This window comes from Pelodiscus sinensis, chromosome 24, assembly GCF_049634645.1.
Source record: "Pelodiscus sinensis isolate JC-2024 chromosome 24, ASM4963464v1, whole genome shotgun sequence".
NCBI lineage: Eukaryota > Metazoa > Chordata > Testudines > Trionychidae > Pelodiscus > Pelodiscus sinensis.
In genome coordinates this window covers 3,724,964-3,742,750 of record NC_134734.1, presented here as the reverse complement: position 1 = coordinate 3,742,750, position 17,787 = coordinate 3,724,964, and the positions used below count along the sequence as shown (strand labels likewise).

The window sequence follows — 17,787 nt, the reverse complement described above, 5'->3', positions numbered from 1 at the left end:
CCTGGCATCCGCCTCTTTGTTCCCACGTCCACATGCTCCTCTGCCAGGCCCTGTGGGGCTGCTCCGCCCCCGCAGCACAGCGCCCCCTAGCGCCGCACTGGGAATGGAACGGAGGGGTCCCAGCCCCCTGGTTCTGTGCCCCAGTCCCTGCTCCCCTGCCAGAGCCTGGATAGAGCCCAGGAATCCTGGCTTACCCCACCCCGCTCTAACCACTATGCCCTGCTGCTTCCCACTGACCGCTCTGCAGCAGAGGCCCTGAGTCAGACCTGCCCTGAGTCCCTGCACTGGCCAGTAACCGGCACCAATATCCCCCCCCCTCCACAGTCTGACAAGGTCACAGCCCCCCAGGGACTCCGCCCTGCCTGCCTGGCCACAGCGCCTCCTGGTAGCCAAGAGCCTTAGTGCAACTTCCCACCCCGTCCCCACCAGGAAAGGGCACCACTGACCTGGGAGGGAGCTGGAAGCCCAGGGCAGGAGCTGGCTGCACAGCACCAGGCAGCCCAGCTGCAGCCACATGGTGGTCGCTGGCAGGAGCCTGGTGTGTGCCGGGCCCAGCCAGGCAGAGGGACTCCCCGCTGCAGTCACATGCCGGGCTTGCCCCGCGCCCACCCACTTAGGGCTGGGCTGAGAGCTGCAGCCGGGGAGCCAGGCCCCCAGGTTCCCCTCCCCCTGGGGCATCAGGGCCTGCTGGTCGGAGCAGTGCTGGTGGGGTCAGGTCTCCTGGGCTCTATGCCAACTCTGGGAGGGGAGTGGGGGCCAGTGGTTAGAGCAGCGTGGGGGTGGGGTCCAGGACACCTGGGGCCTGTTCCTTACTCTGCTGCTTCACTTGGTTCTTGTCAGGATTTGCCTTGTGCTCATCAGGGGAAACCCCTCTGCTCCTGGGCCTCCAACCCCACCCCTTGGGCTCACCACAACGGCCCCCCACAGGCAGAGGGACTAGCGTGTTGAAGCTAAGCAGTGGGGCCCCATACAAGTTATTTGTGTAGGACGTAGGGCAGAGCTGCCAGGGGGCTGCGGGTCGGGAGCGTGGGCTCTAAGGGCAGACCTGACAGAGGTTCTGAGGGCGGGGCTGGCAGGAGGTTGTGGGTTGGGAGTGGGGGGCTGGTGGGAGGTTGTGGGTCAGAAGTGGGGGGCTGGGCTAGCTGGGGGTGGGGGCTCCAGCAGAGCTGGGGGAGGAGCCCAGAGGAGCCCAGGCCGACGTCTGAGCCTCGCTGGCTGTCAGACCTGACCTAGTAACGCGGAGCCACGGGCCCCGGCGTGGCCCTGACAGGATGTGACCAGCTCCCGCCCTCGGCAGCCAGAGACGTGCGGCCCCAGCTCTGTGGCTCCCCCAGGCCTGCCAGCCCCGCTCTGGGCCGTCGGGTCCCAGCTCCAGGGCGGGGGCCGGAGAATCGCCCGCAGGCTGCGGCCGGGGCTGTTCTCAGCCAGACACCGGCTGAGCCGTCACCGCGCCAGGCGGCCTAGATTGGCCCCCAGCCCGCGAGCTCAGCACGGCCCTGCAGTCTGGGCGCCTGATTTAGAACAGGGGAGGGGACAGGCCCAACCCAGGGCCTGCTGCACCCGCCCCCTCTGTGCCTGCAGGCCTCTCTGAGCAGCCCCCTGTGCATGGGGCTTCGGGGTCGGATACGGCTGCCCAGCCAGCCCCACGTAGCCCGATGGGAAAACGACATTTGCTCTGCCGACCCGCCAGGACTGAGCCTTGTGAGGGGACCTGAGGAAGTTCAGAAGGGGATGGGCACGGGGGCCAGACACACGGGGCATTCTTGGAAACCTTTAAACTGAAACCAAAACTCCCAGATTTACAAAACCCCCCTCTCAATAATCTAATTCTCTGAGGGGGAGGATGCAGGCGGAGGCCCAGCAGCAGCGTGCGGGCTGTCCTGTTTATTGCACCCAATGTAGCACGTCTGACCCCCCGCCCTGTGGGCGTACGTGTGCTTTTGGTGCAAGGAGCTCCTGGCCCTCGGAGACGCGTCCGGGCTTTGGCTGAACCGGAGGAGCTAAGGGAGGCCGAGAGGTACGCAGAGGAGGCTTTCCAGGACACTGTAGAACTGTCCCACCTCCGGTCAGACAGCCCCTGTGCTGTTGAGGAGGGAGAAAGGCTCAGGGATATTTCACTAGGAGGGTGGTGAAGCACTGGAATGGGTTCCCTAGGGAAGTAGTGGAGTCTCCATCCCTAGAGGTGTTTAAGTCTCGGCTTGACAAAGCCCTGGCCGGGTTGATTTAGTTGGGTTGGTCCTGCCTAGAGCAGGGGGCTGAACTTGATGACCTGCTGAGGTCTCTTCCAGCTCTATGGTTCTATGGTTCTATGATTCTATGAAGGAGAGAGCAGCAACTGGAGCAGAGGGAAATGATCCCATACTTGGGACCCTCCTTCCAGTGGATCCTGTGAGATCCTCTGGCACTGAGGATACATCTCAGGGGCAGGAACTCCAGTCACTAGGAAAAGGCAGTTGTTAGTAATGGGAGATTCGATCATTAGAAATGTAGACAGCTGGGTGTCTGGTGACCAGGAGAACCATGTGGTCACTTGCCTGCCTGGTGCGAAGGTTGCGGATCCCTCGAGACATCTAGATAGTCTTCTGTGTAGTGCTGGGGAGGAGCCGGTGGTCGTGGTACATGTAGGTACCAATGTTATAGGGAAGGGTAGGAGATAAGTTCTGGAGGACACATTTAGGCTGCTAGGAAAGATTGAAATCCAGGACCACTATGGTAGTGTTCTCTGAAATGCTTCCAGTTCCACGCTGTGGAATCCATCTTGTAAAATAGCCGCCATTTTATGTAGGCGAGAAGGTCACGTAGTTTGAAAGTGTGAGAAAGTGAAACTTTTTTCGTAAGAAGAATGTAGATATGCTGAAAGTTTGCCCAGTAATTGAAAGCTTGCCCAGTAACAAGTATGCTCTGGATGATAGTTTGTTGTGAAGCTTGCTACTACAAAAGAAGTTGTAATTGTATTCTAGAATGAAACTCACTCTGGTGCGTTCTCGCTATGCTGCAGCATTGCTAATAAACTATTCTCTGTACCTTGTACTGAGTAGTGATAGAAATGTAACTGTGTTAGTCTGGTGTAGCTGAAACAAAAACCAGGACTATGTAGCACTTTAACATCTTGTTAGTCTTTAAAGTGCTACATAGTCCTGTTCTTTTACTGAGTGTGAGGCTCGTTTCGACAATTTGGAGGTTCCATCAAGATCCCAAATACCAGCTCCCTGCCCCGGTGATGGACTGCTGCCCTGCAACCCCCTTAGTGCGCACGAACCGGTAAGAGGACACCAGCTTTGCAAATGTCCTCATAATGTAGGGGCTTGAGGGTCGGTCTCCGCCCCGTAGTCAGTGAGTTCTGACCACGGGATTTCTCCTCAATTTATTATCTTACAGGGAGTAGTTTATTGTTGTGTGTTATATGTGTCTGTTCTGTATGTTCTGAAAGCCAAGCAGCCGCCCCAGCCAGCCCGCTAGGAGCAATCCAGTGACCGGGTAGTGTCTGAATGCAAGGGCTTGGCAGACAGGGAGTCGTCTGAAATTGTCTCTGAAAAGAAGCCGGACTGCCTTTATGGTAGCCATCTTCCATTGTCTCTGTGTTGTCTCTGAAAGGAAGACAGGCCAGGCTCCTCCTATTGTCTCTGAATTGTTTCTGCAGGAAGTTGGGCTGCCTTTATGACAAGTGCCTTCACTGGTTTTCCCTGGTATAGGATCCTAATAGAGTCTGATCTGAAGTGCCGGGTGTCTCAGGGCAGCGCTACTTCACAGAGATCAGGGGAATTGGAAGTGCCGGTTATTTAAGCTAGCTCTGTTTAAAAAAAATAAATAAAACCCATGGGAACTGGGCAGAGTAAAACCAATCCTGTCCCAGAAAAGAGTACTCCTGCTTATTTTATGTACACGCGTTATGGACCCGAAACTTGTAAATTTTTAGAAAAATGGAATGAGTATACCCGAAATGATCCATCAAAACAGTTTCCCCCGAAGGGAACTTTTAATTTGGACAAAATTGTACACCTCAGGGGCGGCCTTGAAAGGCGTGGCTCCAAAACACCAGATGCTCAGTGGTCAGCTTATTTTTCATGGTATGAAGAAACCTCTAAGCGCTTAACCGAGTCCAAACTTTCTAGTTTGAAAGACTCGAATAATACATTAAAAGCCCAATTGCAAACGGCCGTTAAATCTACTAAGCTTTGTCCTCAAATTTCCCAAATTGAAAAAGAAAAACTACCAGTGGAAACACAACAGCCAGATAGTGATCTTCTTGATTGGCTACTACCTTCCTACACATCTAAAAACCCAAATGAATACCCGACGGCACCGCCGCACCTGTTCCCTGAGGATAAAAACTCTGATCTAGGGGCTCACCCTCCATTGGTCTGCCACACCACTGAGGATCCCTTAAAATTAAGGATAAGCCTTCCTAGTCCTGCAACTCAAAGAAGAGTCGATAAAATGAATAAAAACTTAGAGTGGACATTGAAAGGTTCTCAGACTCCAATAACATCTCAACCTCATCAGAGTTCTGCCTCTCCGGTACAAGCCATGCCCTTACGGGTAGTCCCTGACCCACAAGGATGACAGCGTGCCATGCTTGTCCATGCCCCCTGGCAAAGGAGCGAATTAATGACAATAGAGAAAGGGTTCCCACCAACTGAAGAAAACCCTTTAAAATTCCAAGAGGAACTAAAATTAATATTTCAAGCATATGAACCAACCTGGCCGGATGTTCAGCAACTATTGAGAGTCCTTTTGCCCGAAGATAAACTTAGGAAATTAATTGCAGCATCCGAATGGCCTACAGAACCCATAGACTTTAACGCAAATGATGAACAAGCCTTAGAAAAATATAAAGAAAAACGAGAACGCCTAGTCTGTGCCATCCCTGTGGCCTTCCCTAAAAAGCCAGACTGGACAAAAATAAATAGCTGCAGGCAAGAGGAGGGAGAGAATCCGAGCGCTTATCTCGAACGTCTAACTAGAATTTTTTCTCAGCACTCAGGCATAAAAGATCCCCTTGAAAATGCAACTGAAGCGCTTGGTGCGGCATTTGTACAAGGCCTGTTGCCAGCAGGGCAGTCTCAACTCAAGGCCATTACAGTAGGCTGGGAAACTGAAAAGTTAGATAAACTGCTTTCGGTTGCTACTCGCTGTGTGAATTTGCAGAAAAAGCAAAAGAAAGCTAAGGAAGAAAAATGATTAGTGTTACAACTCCAGGGCTATGTCTAGACTGGCAGGATTTTCCGGAGAAGTTTTCCGTTAAAAGCATTTGCGGAAAAGAGCGTCTAGATTGGCACGGATGCTTTTCCACAAAAGCACTTTTTGCGGAAAAGCATCCGTGCCAATCTAGACGTGGTTTTGCACAAGAAATCCCCCCCCCCGCCCCGATCGCCATTTTCACGATCGGGGCTTTTTTGCGGAAAACAAATCTGAGCTGTCTACACTGGCCCTTTTGCACAAAAGCTTTGCGCAAAAGGACTTTTGCCCAAACGGGAGCAGCATAGTATTTCCTCAAGAAGCCCTGATTTCAGACAGTAGGAAGTCAGTGTTCTTGCGGAAATTCAAGCGGCCAGTGTAGACAGCTGGCAAGCTTTTGCAGAAAAACTTGCCAGTCTAGACACAGCCCAACAGTACTCTGCACCTATTCTGGATGGTAGCTTGTTGTGAAGCTTGCTACTACAAAAGAAGTTGTAATTGTACTCTAGAATGGAACACACTCTGGTGCCTTCTCGCTATGCTGCAGCGTTGCCAATAAACTATTCTCTGTACCTTTTACTGAGTGTGAGGCTCGTTTCGACAACGCACAGGGCCAGGTAGGCAGGCAGAGCTTCAGAGTCTTGATGGGTGGATGAGACAGCGGTGTAGAGAGGAGGGGTTAGGATTTATTAGGAATTGGGGAAACTTTTGGGATAGGGGGAGCCTACGCAGGAAGGATGGGTTCCACCTGAACCAAACGGGGACCAGACTGCTGGCACTTAACATTAAAATTGTTGCAGAGCAGTGTTTGAACTAATGGCTGGGGGCAGCCGACGGGTGCGGAGGAGCACATTGATCTGATGGAGACCTCTCTTAGGGGAGTCCCCTACACCCGCCTCCTCCCAGGACTCCTTCTCTCTCCCCCCCTCGCCCCCTCCCAGGAGTCCTTCTCTCTTCCCCCCTCGCCTCCTCCCAGGAGTCCTTCTCTCTCCCCCCCTCGCCCCCTCCCAGGAGTCCTTCTCTCTCCCCCCCTCGCCCCCTCCCAGGAGTCCTTCTCTCTCCCCCCCTCACCCCCTCCCAGGAGTCCTTCTCTCTCCCCCCCTCGCCCCCTCCCAGGAGTCCTTCTCTCTCCCCCCCTCGCCCCCTCCCAGGAGTCCTTCTCTCTCCCACCCTCGCCCCGGCACAGCAGGGAGGCCCCCAGCTCGTGCCTCCTCTGGAACCAACTCCCCCCTCCCGCACAGCAGGGAACCCCTGGCACGCACCTTCTCTGGGGCCGATTCCCCCCTCCCGCAGAGAAGGGTGCACCTGGGCTGAATGCCATGGCCAGCTGGCCGGGCAGCTGCTCCTCTTTGCTTCAGCCCAGCTGCGCTGCGCTCAGCCCGGGGAGGCTGCACCTGGCTCCATCTAGGCTGGAGCAAAGAGGAAGGGCTTCCCGACAGCAGGAGCATGGCGCAGCCTCCCTGGGCTGAGCTCAGGGCAGCTGGGTTGGAGCAAAGAGGAGCGGCTGCCCTGCCAGCTGGCCATGGCGCTCAGCCAGGGTGCACCACGCTCCACGTGAGCTGGAGCGGAGGGAAAGCCGCCCGATCAGCTGGAGCGCGGCGCAGCCTCCTCTGGCTGAACGCCACAGCCAGCTGGCCAGGGTGTTTCAGCCTTCCCAACCCAGCAGATCCCACTATGCCTCCCAGCTACTCACCTGTGCTGCTGATCCATGAGTAGCTTCTCTGCAAATCGAGTGCACCAATTGAAAATTAGCGCACAGACGCGCAGTTCAGAGGGAGCTGAAGTTTGTCTCATAGAGCCCCTGCGATCGACTGGTAGATCGCGATCTCCTGGCTGGTGACCACAGGGCTGAGTGAAAGCTGCTGGGGGGGAAAGGAGACTGGGATCGGACAGAGACATCTCTTAGGGGAGGTTCTATTCATAGAGATGCTCTATGTTCTAGTCGGAAGGAGAGGATGGAAGTATGGGTCAGAAACATTCATGTGGAAAAGAATCTCACACGTCAGGAATTGGCAAACAGATGAATGGAGACAAATTTTCGAATTGCTTAACACAAACGCCTCAAGTCTAAAGAATACGATGGGTGAATTAGAGTGCCTCGTTTTAAGGGAGGCTATTGACATACTAGGCATCATGGAAACTTGGTAGAACAAGGACAATCAATGGGACACGGTCATACCAGGGTCCAAAATAGCACAGAGGGACAGAACAGGTCATGCTGGTGGGGCAGGGACACTCTGCGTGAAAGAAACTGTGGAATCGAAGTAAAAATCTTAAATGAACCAAACGGTTCCATAGAATCTCTATGGGTAGTAATCCCATGCTCCCATGCTCGCAGTAGGGAGATATTATCCACACCTGACCAGGGCAGTGATAGTGACTATGAAAGGCTCAGGGAGATGAGAGAGGCCATAAACATAAAAAACTCATTAATCCTGGGGATTTCAACTGTGCCCATAGTGACTGGGTCCACGACACCTCGGGACGGGATGAAGAGAGAACATGTCTTGATGCCTTAAAGGACTGTGTCTTGGAGCAGCTGGTTCTGGAACTCACAAGGTGAGGGGCTGGTCTTGATTTTGTCAGGGCCCCTACCAAGAGGTGAACTGAGGCGGCGGCCTCAGCTGCCAGACTGTGGGGGGGGGGGCGCCACTAGGACCCAGAGGGTAGAAAATGGTTCTGCTGCTGGTGCCTGCGGAGGGAGCAGAGCAGTCCCAGGAGACCAGTGAAACAGGAAGGAGGCAGAATCGAGACCTTTCAAAGTTTGGCCCAAGCGAGGGGGGATGAGGGCGTCATTTGAGCTCCCTGCCTCAGGTGCCAAAATGTTGTGGGCTGTCCCTGGATTTCGTCCTAACTGGAGTGCAGGATCTGGTCCAAGAGATAAATACAGCTGGACCGCTTGGAAACAGTGACCATAATGTAATACAATTTCACATCCCTGTGGTGGGAAAAACATCTCGCCAGCCCAAGACTGCCAGGCCTCAGGCGGATCGTGCAGGGCTTATGGCCGTTGGCTCTTAGTGCTGCCTGGAGCACAGAACTGGGCCCTCCGCCCACCCCTCAAAGCTGCATGGAGGGTGCTCTGGCGGAAATTCAAGAGGGGCTAGGTCTCCACAGTAACAGCAGTGGTGTCCAGGAGGTGCAGGCCCCTTGGAAACACCAGGCCCTGGGTACACTGCCCCTTTGCCCTCCTCCCCCACCTGTCAGCGGGCCTAGTTGGGGGGGCTTGTTGTGCGTTCGTTACAGAGGGGCCCACAGAGACCCCAATTGCTTCAGCTCTGTTCGGCCGGGCACTGCCCAGGGCTCAGTGCTTCTCTAAGCCCTGAAGAGCTCTGGGCAAACCTCTCCTGTTCAGAGGCTGCGCCAGGTGTCTATGTTGGCACCGGGTCATGTCAAAAGCAGGATGAGCGAGGCTGGGGTTGCCAGGTGTCGAGTATTCACCGGGACAGTCCGGTGTTTTCACCTCCTGATCATTAAAAAATTCAGAAAATTCCAGACACCAGAACTGTCCGGTATTTTCTGACTTTTTTCCCGGCCAGAACAGAAAAATGCCGGGCACCTGGCAACCCTACAAACACTCAGTGCCTGGCCTTGTCCCCGCCCCCAAACTCTGAGCCCCGAGACCTCATCCTTACCTGATTCCGCAAGGCTGCCGGCACAAAATGGCTGCTGGCAAAAAGACCAAGGGGAAGCAATGCCTCCCCTGGGTCTTAGTGCTCAACTTCTCCCCTGTTCCTATCCCTATTCTGACTGCACTCACTCTGAAAGGGGACATGCTGTTTCATTATTTATTTATTTTGCTTTTTTGTTTTTGCTCAACAACTTTTGTCTCCCCCACCCTTTTTTCTTCAAGAGAATTTTTTACCCACTGTTTTTTTTGGGGGGTGGGGTGGGGGCATTCGGTATTTTTGGTTCAATCATCTGGCAACCCTAAGCGAGGCTCTATCAAAAGCAGAGGAGTCTGTTTGCACTGTGCCGAGGCCGGGAGCCGCGGTGGGATCAGAGTCAGGGGAATTGGCTTTGGACTGGTATTTCCAGTGAGTGCTGCCGGGAAATTGCCAACGGTCTTGGGCGGCCTGTTGTGAAAGGGCTGCCACTTCACGGACAGTGCACGGCCGGTGTGCCACGCCGCGGCGGAGGGATGTTGCTGGGAACGCTCAGAGCAGCACGGGAGCCAGGGCTGCTGCCTAAAAGGGACCGAGTCCTGCCTGGTCAGGTGGCTTGCCCATGTGACAAACTCCATCTTGGGACAGACTTTCACATGGCGGGAGAAAGGAGATTCCCTCCTAAGAACATCAGAAGGGCCAGATTGGTTCAGACCAAAGATCCATCCCACAGTGTCCCGTCTGCCAACAGTGGCCAATGCCAGCTGCCCCAGAGGGAAGGAACACAACAGGGAATCCTCACGTGATCCCTCCCCTGTCGCCCATTTCCAGACAAACAGAGGCTAAGGACACCATTCCTACCCATCCTGGCTCATAGCCATTGATGGACCTAACCTCCATGAATCTAGCTAGCTCTTTTTTGAACCCTGTTACAATCCTAGATTTCACCACATCCTCTGGCGAGGAGTTCCACAGGTTGACGGCGCATTGAGTGAAGAACAACTTCTTTTTGTTTGTTTTAAACCTGCTGCCTATTCATTTCATTTGGTGACCCCTAGTTCTTATACTGTGGGAATAAATAAACAACTCTTCCTTATTCACTTTTTCCACACCAGTCATGATTTTAGAGACCTGTATCATATCCTCCCTTAGTCTCCTCTTTTCTAAGCTTAAAAGTCCAAGTCTTTTTAATCTCTCTTCATATGGGACCCATTCCAGACCCCTCTGTTGCAGGGCCAAATGATGGACGAAGCTGGGTGAAGTGGTAAGAGGCGACATATCTGGATAGAGCATCCAGACCACTTGTTACCCACCGCCTCACGACTGACAGAGGGAGCCCTGAGTTATGGTTACAGCATCTTTTATCCCCACTCTTCCCTTGGTGCTCGTCCTATCCTGTTCTTCCAAATCATCCTTTTGTTTCCTAATAAGGTGAAGGTTGCCCCTTCCGGACCCGACCAATTTGCTTCCTGATACAGAGAGGCTACCTTTCCCCGGGCCCTCCCTGTTGATTCCTTGTATGGTGCATTTTGAAGCCTTATTTTACTGGCAGCAGATGGGGTAACTGGATGGCCTAATTTGCGGTAATACCCCAAATTAGGGAACTTGGTGGCTTAATTTACGAGAAAGCTCTACTCCTGAGGCAATTCTTGTATTGCCCTCTTTCCTGTTACACAAGGGCCCCCCATGCAGCTGAGGGTCGTCTTACCTCCAAGCTGGGGTTTCTGCGGAGAACTATGAAGGCAGGCTCTTATGCCTGGATCCCGCCTTCAGCTCCTTGTAGGCCAGATCCAGCGCTGAGACCCCCTTTATTCCCGCACCCGCACTCCCCCACTTCTTATTCTGATAGTAAAAGAGGTTGCAAGAAAAACACCTCATGCTGCCGGGCCATTACTTGGTGTCGCAGGACTCAATTGGCCATCTCCTGCGTGACCCAAGATAAAATCCACAAGCCCATGAGTAGCGCTGTAACTACCCCTGTGATTCCTAGTCCAACAAAAAGGATTTTTTTGATGCCTTCTGTTACGCTAGTTACGCCAAGGTGGCAGAGAAGGTCCCAGGTGGAGCATTCACTTTGTCCGATATTTAGGTGACACAGCAGATCACACCAGGCAGATGCCCCTTGATCCATAGTTGCTTTTTGCAGATCAATAATTTGAATATAAGATTTATTATGAACCAGAGCAGTAATCTGTGTGGCCAAAGTGTGACCCCGTTTTATAAGGTCTTCCACTTCGGCATCACTACGAAATTCCTCAGCTAGCCTCTTTTGGATGGCATTGAGCACCTGCACAGCCTCTGGGACTATATTTGTAGCAGAACCCAATAGGTTCCACTGGGCCAGATCCTCCTCCCTTATTTTTTGCCCCGATATGTACAAGGTTTCCTTAGTACCATTACAAAAGCCCTCAATTGAGATCCCTGTAGTTCCAGGGCCTAAGACCCAGCAACTGCTGAGACCCAATTTTTCTTGCTTCTTACCTCCTATGCTTACGTTAATACTACCCCCTGCCCACATATGCACCACACCACACCCCTCCCATATGCAGCCATGTGCCCTCAGACCTTTGTTATTCCTTTTCTGGGGGATTAGCTTGCCCCATTTTTCCTTAACCACCGTTTCTCTCACCCCCCCCCCCCCCCCCCGTTTTACTAAACTGCTGTTCCCAATACCAAGTAAAACCGTGTGTTTTACTTCCCTGGATTACCACCCCGCCCGGAAGATTTCCACCACCCGTTTCCTCCCACCATGATAACTGGACAAATAGACACATTTGACCCCCCTAGTATACGTGAGAGTGTCCATTCACAATTATATGTATCACCTCCCCATCATAGTCCACGACAGTTTTTTTTGATCAACAATAGTGCTGCCTGGTGCCATTGAATTCATGCGGATGAGGAACGAGTTCAGGGTGGCAGTGGGCCACGGCTTGGATGGTAACGGCTAATTGTCCTGCCTCGGTGTGTAGCCCACGTAAGCGGGTAAATTGCCTTGTGTAGAGTCTGAGCTATATGCATTGTTAGGCGTACGCCCTGGCCCTGGAGGTACAGCGAAGAATCCAAAATGCTGAGCAGAATTGGTGCAAGGGGTTGCGCTACTCAGTTTCTGGAGGATGACCTCTTTTTCCTGAAAGGAGTCCCGGCTATGAACGTTTTGAGGCCCCCCTCACAGCGGGATTCCCACGCTACACAGTCCGGCACCACTTGTCCCACGTTCCAATCCTGCAGGGCTGAACGGAATATGGTTACCTGCTCCCGACCCCTATCCTTCCCGGAGTGGTCGATTACCCAGGGCCCATCACCTATTTCTCTAATAAGGGCCGCTCGTTTCGAGGGATCTAGGGTGGAAATAACAATTTCCTGGTGGGTATTATTCATGGCCACCAGCTGGTTCCGTGCATTCACAGGAGGGGGTGCACCCATAGGGTACAGTTACATCTCGAGCTGTATAGGTTGTGTGCCCGGTAATCGGGCACACAGGGGGCTGCTCCGTTAGAGATTGGGAGGGGGAGCGGTAGGGGTTAGGGACGAGAGGGATGGGTAACAAGGGGGGTTAACCTTCCCTGAACTATTATTGGTGACCACTTCACAGCTGCGCTCCCTCACAGCAGCTTCTACCCGAAGGGCCCGATCCTTCCATTCTTGTGCTAAGGATGCCTGATCCTCTGACAATTGTGTTGCCATTACCGACTGGTGGGTCAACACTCACTGCTGTTCAATTATATCCTGCAGAGCTGAGATCTGTGCAGCTGCTGCAAGAGATTCCTTCCACATCAGGGTAATCCCTGCCATCATGCCCTGTAGGCAAACAGCTTTCTTCCCCTCTTTGGAGGCTTTCTTATCCTCGAGGGTATTTTCGATCCATTTTAAATATGAGCTCCGTGACTCTGGTAGGGCATTCCCATGGGAGAGAAACCCCCCCCCCCCCGCCTCCTTTCCCACCCAGCGATCCAACCAAGACCGCACCGTGGATGTTGAACTGAAAGGACCGCTGCTCTTACCCATATCCATGTTGGGGTGCTCAGTCCCGAACGCCCGGCTACCCTGCTTGCTTTGCCAAAATGTTGCAAGGCCGAATGATGGACGAAGCTGAGTGAAGTGGTAAGGGGCAATTTATTCGGTTACAGCATCCAGACCTCTCGTTCCCCTCCACCTCGCGACCAACGGAGTGAGCCCTGAGTTGTGGTTACAACATCTTTTATCCCCACCCTTCCCTCAGTGCTCGTCCTATCCCGTTCTTCCAAATCATCCTTTTGTTTCCTAATAAGGTGAAGGTTGCCCCTTCCGGACCCGACCGATTTGCTTCCTGATACGGAGAGGCTACCTTTCCCCAGATCCTCCTTATTGATTCCTTATATGGTGCATTTTGAAGCCTTATTTTACTGGCAGCAGATGGGGTAACTGGATGGCCTAATTTGCGGTAAGACCCCAAATTAGGGAACTTGGTGGCTTAATTTACGAGAGCTCTACTCCTGAGGCAATTCTTGTATTGCTCTCTTTCCTGTTACACAAGGGCCCCCCATGCAGCTGAGGGTCGTCTTACCTCCAAGCTGGGGTTTCTGTGGAGAACTATGAAGGCAGGCTCTTATGCCTGGATCCTGCCTTCAGCTCCCTGTGGGCCAGATCTAGCGCTGAGCCCCCCTTTATTCCTGCACTCCCACCCTCATAATTTTTGTTGCCCTTTTCTGAACATTTTCCAATGCCAAGATGCCTTTTTTGAGATGAGGTGACCATATCGGTGCACAATATTCAAGATGTGGGAGTCCAATGGTTTTATATAGAGGCAATAAGATATTCTCCTTCTTATTCTCTAGCTCTTTTTAAATGACTATTTGCTTTTCTGACTGCCACTGCACACGGAGTGGATGTTTTCAGAGAACTATCCACAAGGACTCCAAGATCTCTCTCTTGAGTGGTTATAGCTAGATTAGTCCCCATTAAATTGTATGCATAGTTGGGATTATGTTTTCCAACGGGCATTACTTTACATTGATCAACAGTAAATTTCATTTGCCATTTTGTTGCCCACTCAGTTTGGTGAGATCTTTTTGAAGCTCTTCACAGTCTGTTTGGGGCTTAACTATGTGGAGCAGTTTGGTATCATCTGTGCAAGGGCATAGAAGGGTCCCGGGAGGTTCCTCTATTTTTGCCTTCATTCAAGCTCATCACTTCTGAAGCATCTTTGCCAAGAACCGAGCCCAGAACGGGCTCTGTGGGGTACGATCGGAGGGACAGATTGACCTGGGACTGTGGCTGCTCATTTGGGATGGGGAAGGCCTGTTCGGAGTTGGTGAGATTGTAGGATTTGGGTTTGTTTATCCTGCGGAAGAGTGAGGGGGGATTTGAGAGCAGCCTGCGACTCCCTGAAGGGGGGTTCCAAAGAGGCTGGAGAGAGGCTGTTCTCAGTGGGGGCAGGTGGCAGAACGAGGCACAATGGTGTCAAGTGGCAGTGGGGCAGGTCTAGGCTGGAGATTAGGAAAAACTGTTTCCCTAGGCGGGTGGGGAAGTGCTGGGCTGGGTTCCCTAGGGAGGGGTGGAATCTCCCTCCCTAGGGGTTTTTCAGTCCCAGCTGGACAAAGCCATGGCTGGGATGATTGAGTTGGGTTGGTCTTGCCTTGGGCAGGGGGCTGGATTCCACTGCTGAGGTCTCTGCCCACCCTGGGCTTCTAGGATTGGTTTTTGGGACCTCTCCCCCGTGTAAGGAGCGATGCTGGTGCTGGCGCAGATAAAGCTGGAGTGTCTGAGGGGTTGCTTGTGTGACTCCCTGCTGGCCGGTGTGGGGAACACAAGTGCTCTGTGGGGCTGGTTCGGAGAACGCCCAGCACCGGGCTGTAAGCAGCCCTGGCTCTAAGCAATGTGCCCTGAGTTGACCCTCTCAGTGGCATCCCCAGAAACCTAACTTGTGATGGGGGGGGGGGGGATAAAAAAATACACGACAATTTACCTGTTTATTAGAAAAAGTTGGGACACCTGCAGGAGGGCATGAGGAGGAAAGTTCCTTTAAAATACGGTCACCCTACCCCAACCCAAAGCTCCCCTGATCCCCAAAGTCCTCATCCCCAGCCCCCCAGATCCTGCACCTCCAGATGAAGCCCTTACCCCGTCCCACGCCCATCCACCACAGAGCCTAGGGCACCCCACAACATCCAACAGCCCCAGGCCTCCCACAGAGTTAATCTGTTCTGGCTGCCGCCCTCCGGGATGTCTCCAGGAACTGAAGACATAGAATTAATGAACGAGTAGTTCCTGTGATGTAACCTACAGGAATACGTGCAGCCCAAACTGGCACCCCTGGAATTTCCACCCCACTCTGTGGGCTCCTGTGGGGCAGAGGGAGAGGGGCAGAGGGTCCGAGCAGGGGCTGGGAGCCAGGACTGGCGGGGGGATGGGTGTTGTCACCTGGTTATAGGCAGGAGGGTTTGGTAAAACGTCCCATGTTGTATAACTCCAGAAGTCTTTCCCAAAAGGACGTGGCCGGTAGGTAAACCACAATTGCTCCAGCCCTGCCTTCCAGGAACCCCCTCCCTTCTCCTCACTGGCTCCCCTGGCACGAGGGCACCAGACTAGGGTATAAATCCAGGCCCCTGTGGCTCCCGGCCCCATTCACCTGTTCCTGGAGGAGACCCAACGCAGAGAGAAGATGCGAGTCCAGATGCTGGCTGCCCTGCTCCTGGGCGTGGCCCTGCTTTGTGCCGAGGGAGCCTGCGGATTATCCCTGGCGGGGGTGAGTGGGGAGCCGGGTCCAGTCCCCATGTGTCAGGTGCTGCCTCCACAGGCAGTGAGAACCTGCCCCAAGGGCTTCCCATGCAGTAAAAGGGAAACTGAGGCACTGCCCAGGGGACTCACAGCAGGTCAGCAGCAGAGCTGGTAATGGAATTGAGCCCTCCTGCCTCTCAGCCCCTCTTCTATCCCCATTGCTCTCTCACCGTGGGCTTCCCTCCCCTTCCAGAGCCACATCCCTGCTCTGACCACTAGCCCCCACTATCCTAACAGCACTTGGGACTGAGCCCAGCTGTGTGCTCAAGACGTTCTTTGGAGATGGGCTTTGGAGCAGGGGTGCTGGGCAAACACACCGTGGGGCACAAGTGACCCCTGCTCTGCCATTCTGCCAGGGCCTGGAGTCCCAGTTTATAGAGGAAGGAGGAGACGAGTACAAGGAGATCATGATGAGAGAAGTGGTAAGTGGCAGGCGGAGGCGTGGCTTGTGCTGGGACTGGTGGGGGAAGGGAGGGGCATGGTGTGAGCCAGGGGTAATCCAGTAACTTTTGGTGGCAGGTGGTTCAGGAGATTAATGCCTGAAATATCCCAAAGAATTGAAGCATTAATATCCAGTGGCAGGGAGTCCCACAGGCTAACCCTGGGAAATCCTGTGGGAGGGATCCCTTTGGACACACCCTAACACACCCTGTGGCAATGAGTTCCACAAATCCAAACCACCACTATCCCATGGCTTAGCCCCAACAATAGCTCAGGGCAGGATCTCATCAACAAACAGCTCTCCTGGCCAGCAGAGGGCAGTGGTGGTCAGTGGTCATAGCCCTTTCAGGCAGGGCTGGGCGAGATGCCGGCCCCTAACACTTGGGTCCGGCCTGTGGACTGCATCTGGCAGATTCTTTTTGTAGCCTGCTGCCCGTGCCCCCGAATTTCCAAGCAGTAGCTCAGCCAGATCCTATTGAAATGGCTCCCAGCTCTGGGTCGCCGCGCTACCCCCGGGGGGGCCAGAGCCGCGAGCCCTGTAAACAGCTGCCGCTGCCCCGGGCGGTGGCCAGGCAACGCAGCAGTAGGGGGCTGGGAACGGCAAGGCCTTTGCTGGGTTTTTAATTCAAAGCCTCCAGCCCCAGACAGCTGTGGCGGAAGTCTCCTCCCCAGCCCCGCCCCTTCTGCCCCTGGCCCCGCCTCTTCCAGGGGTAGAGTCGGCCCCTGGTTACCTAAAGCCGTGGTCCCCAACCCTTTACATGCGCCCGTGGAGCAATCTGGACTGGCCCCGCCCCGGGCATGCAGCAGGTGCCAGCCCCGGGCGCATGGCCGGCCCCAGGTGCACTGCGCGTGCCCTGGCCCTGACCCCGGCCCCCGCGCGTGCCCTTGCCGGCCCTGGCGCTGGCCTTGGCCCCGCCCCCGGGGGCGCCGCGCGGAACCTGGGCAGACCCTGTCCGGGATCGCAGCACATGCCGGTGCCGACCTCGGGCGTGCGGCACATTCTTGGCCCCGCCCCCATTCACGTGGCCTGTGAGCGGCCCCGCCCCCATATGCGCAGCACGTGAGCAGCGCCGCCCCCAGGCGCCCGGCAGCCCCAAAACGTTGGGGACCACTGACCTACAAAGATCCATGAGGTGCCACTCCTGGGAATAACGCCGCAAGGAAACGTCCTGGCAGGGATGTGGGAGCCGGGCTGGGAGCCAGCAGGGCTGGCTGTTCCCGTTAGTTGTGGGAGGGAAGTGGGGTCTGGTGGTTAGAGCGGAGGGTGAGGGCAGGACTCTGCGATCTGCCCCCGGCTCCGGGAGGGGAAAGGGGCCTGGGCGAAGGAATCGGGGGCGCGGTGACGGGCCTCACTCTGGTCTCTCCATCCCTTCCAGGGGCCTCGGAGGTGTCGCTTCTGCTGCCAGTGTTGTCCCGGGATGAATTACTGTGGGATCTGCTGCCCTTTCTGATCCCCTTTGCCCATCGCGGATCCCGACCAGCCGGGGCCGAAATCACCCGGCTCCAAGTGATGGGTTCAGGGGGGCGGGGGACACGAACGCAGCCCAATAAAGTGTCTGCCTAGACCTGCCCTTTGCCTCTTTTTTTCATATGCCGTGTGCTTGGGGGCTGCCCTACCCCTGCAGCACAGCGCCCCCTAGTGCGGCGTGGGGCATCCCGGACTGTCTGGGGAGAGCTTTGGAGCACAGCGCCCCCTAGTGCGGCGTGGGGCACCCCGGACTGCCTGGGGAGAGCTCGCAGCACAGCGCCCCCTAGCGCCGCCCTGGGATATTGAGGCCAATCCAGACTTCAAAGCAAGTGCTCC

The 17,787-nt window shown here is 54.6% G+C and overlaps 1 long non-coding RNA gene across 1 annotated transcript; it reads left to right on the top strand.

Moving 5' to 3' along the window:
• Positions 1 to 13,076: 13,076 nt before the first annotated feature.
• LOC142819492 (uncharacterized) lies at positions 13,077 to 17,548 on the top strand. Its single transcript, XR_012897413.1, has 4 exons — positions 13,077 to 13,206; positions 15,254 to 15,510; positions 15,899 to 15,964; positions 17,360 to 17,548. It is a non-coding gene; the product is annotated as an uncharacterized LOC142819492 (long non-coding RNA).
• The last annotated feature ends 239 nt before the right edge of the window (positions 17,549 to 17,787 follow it).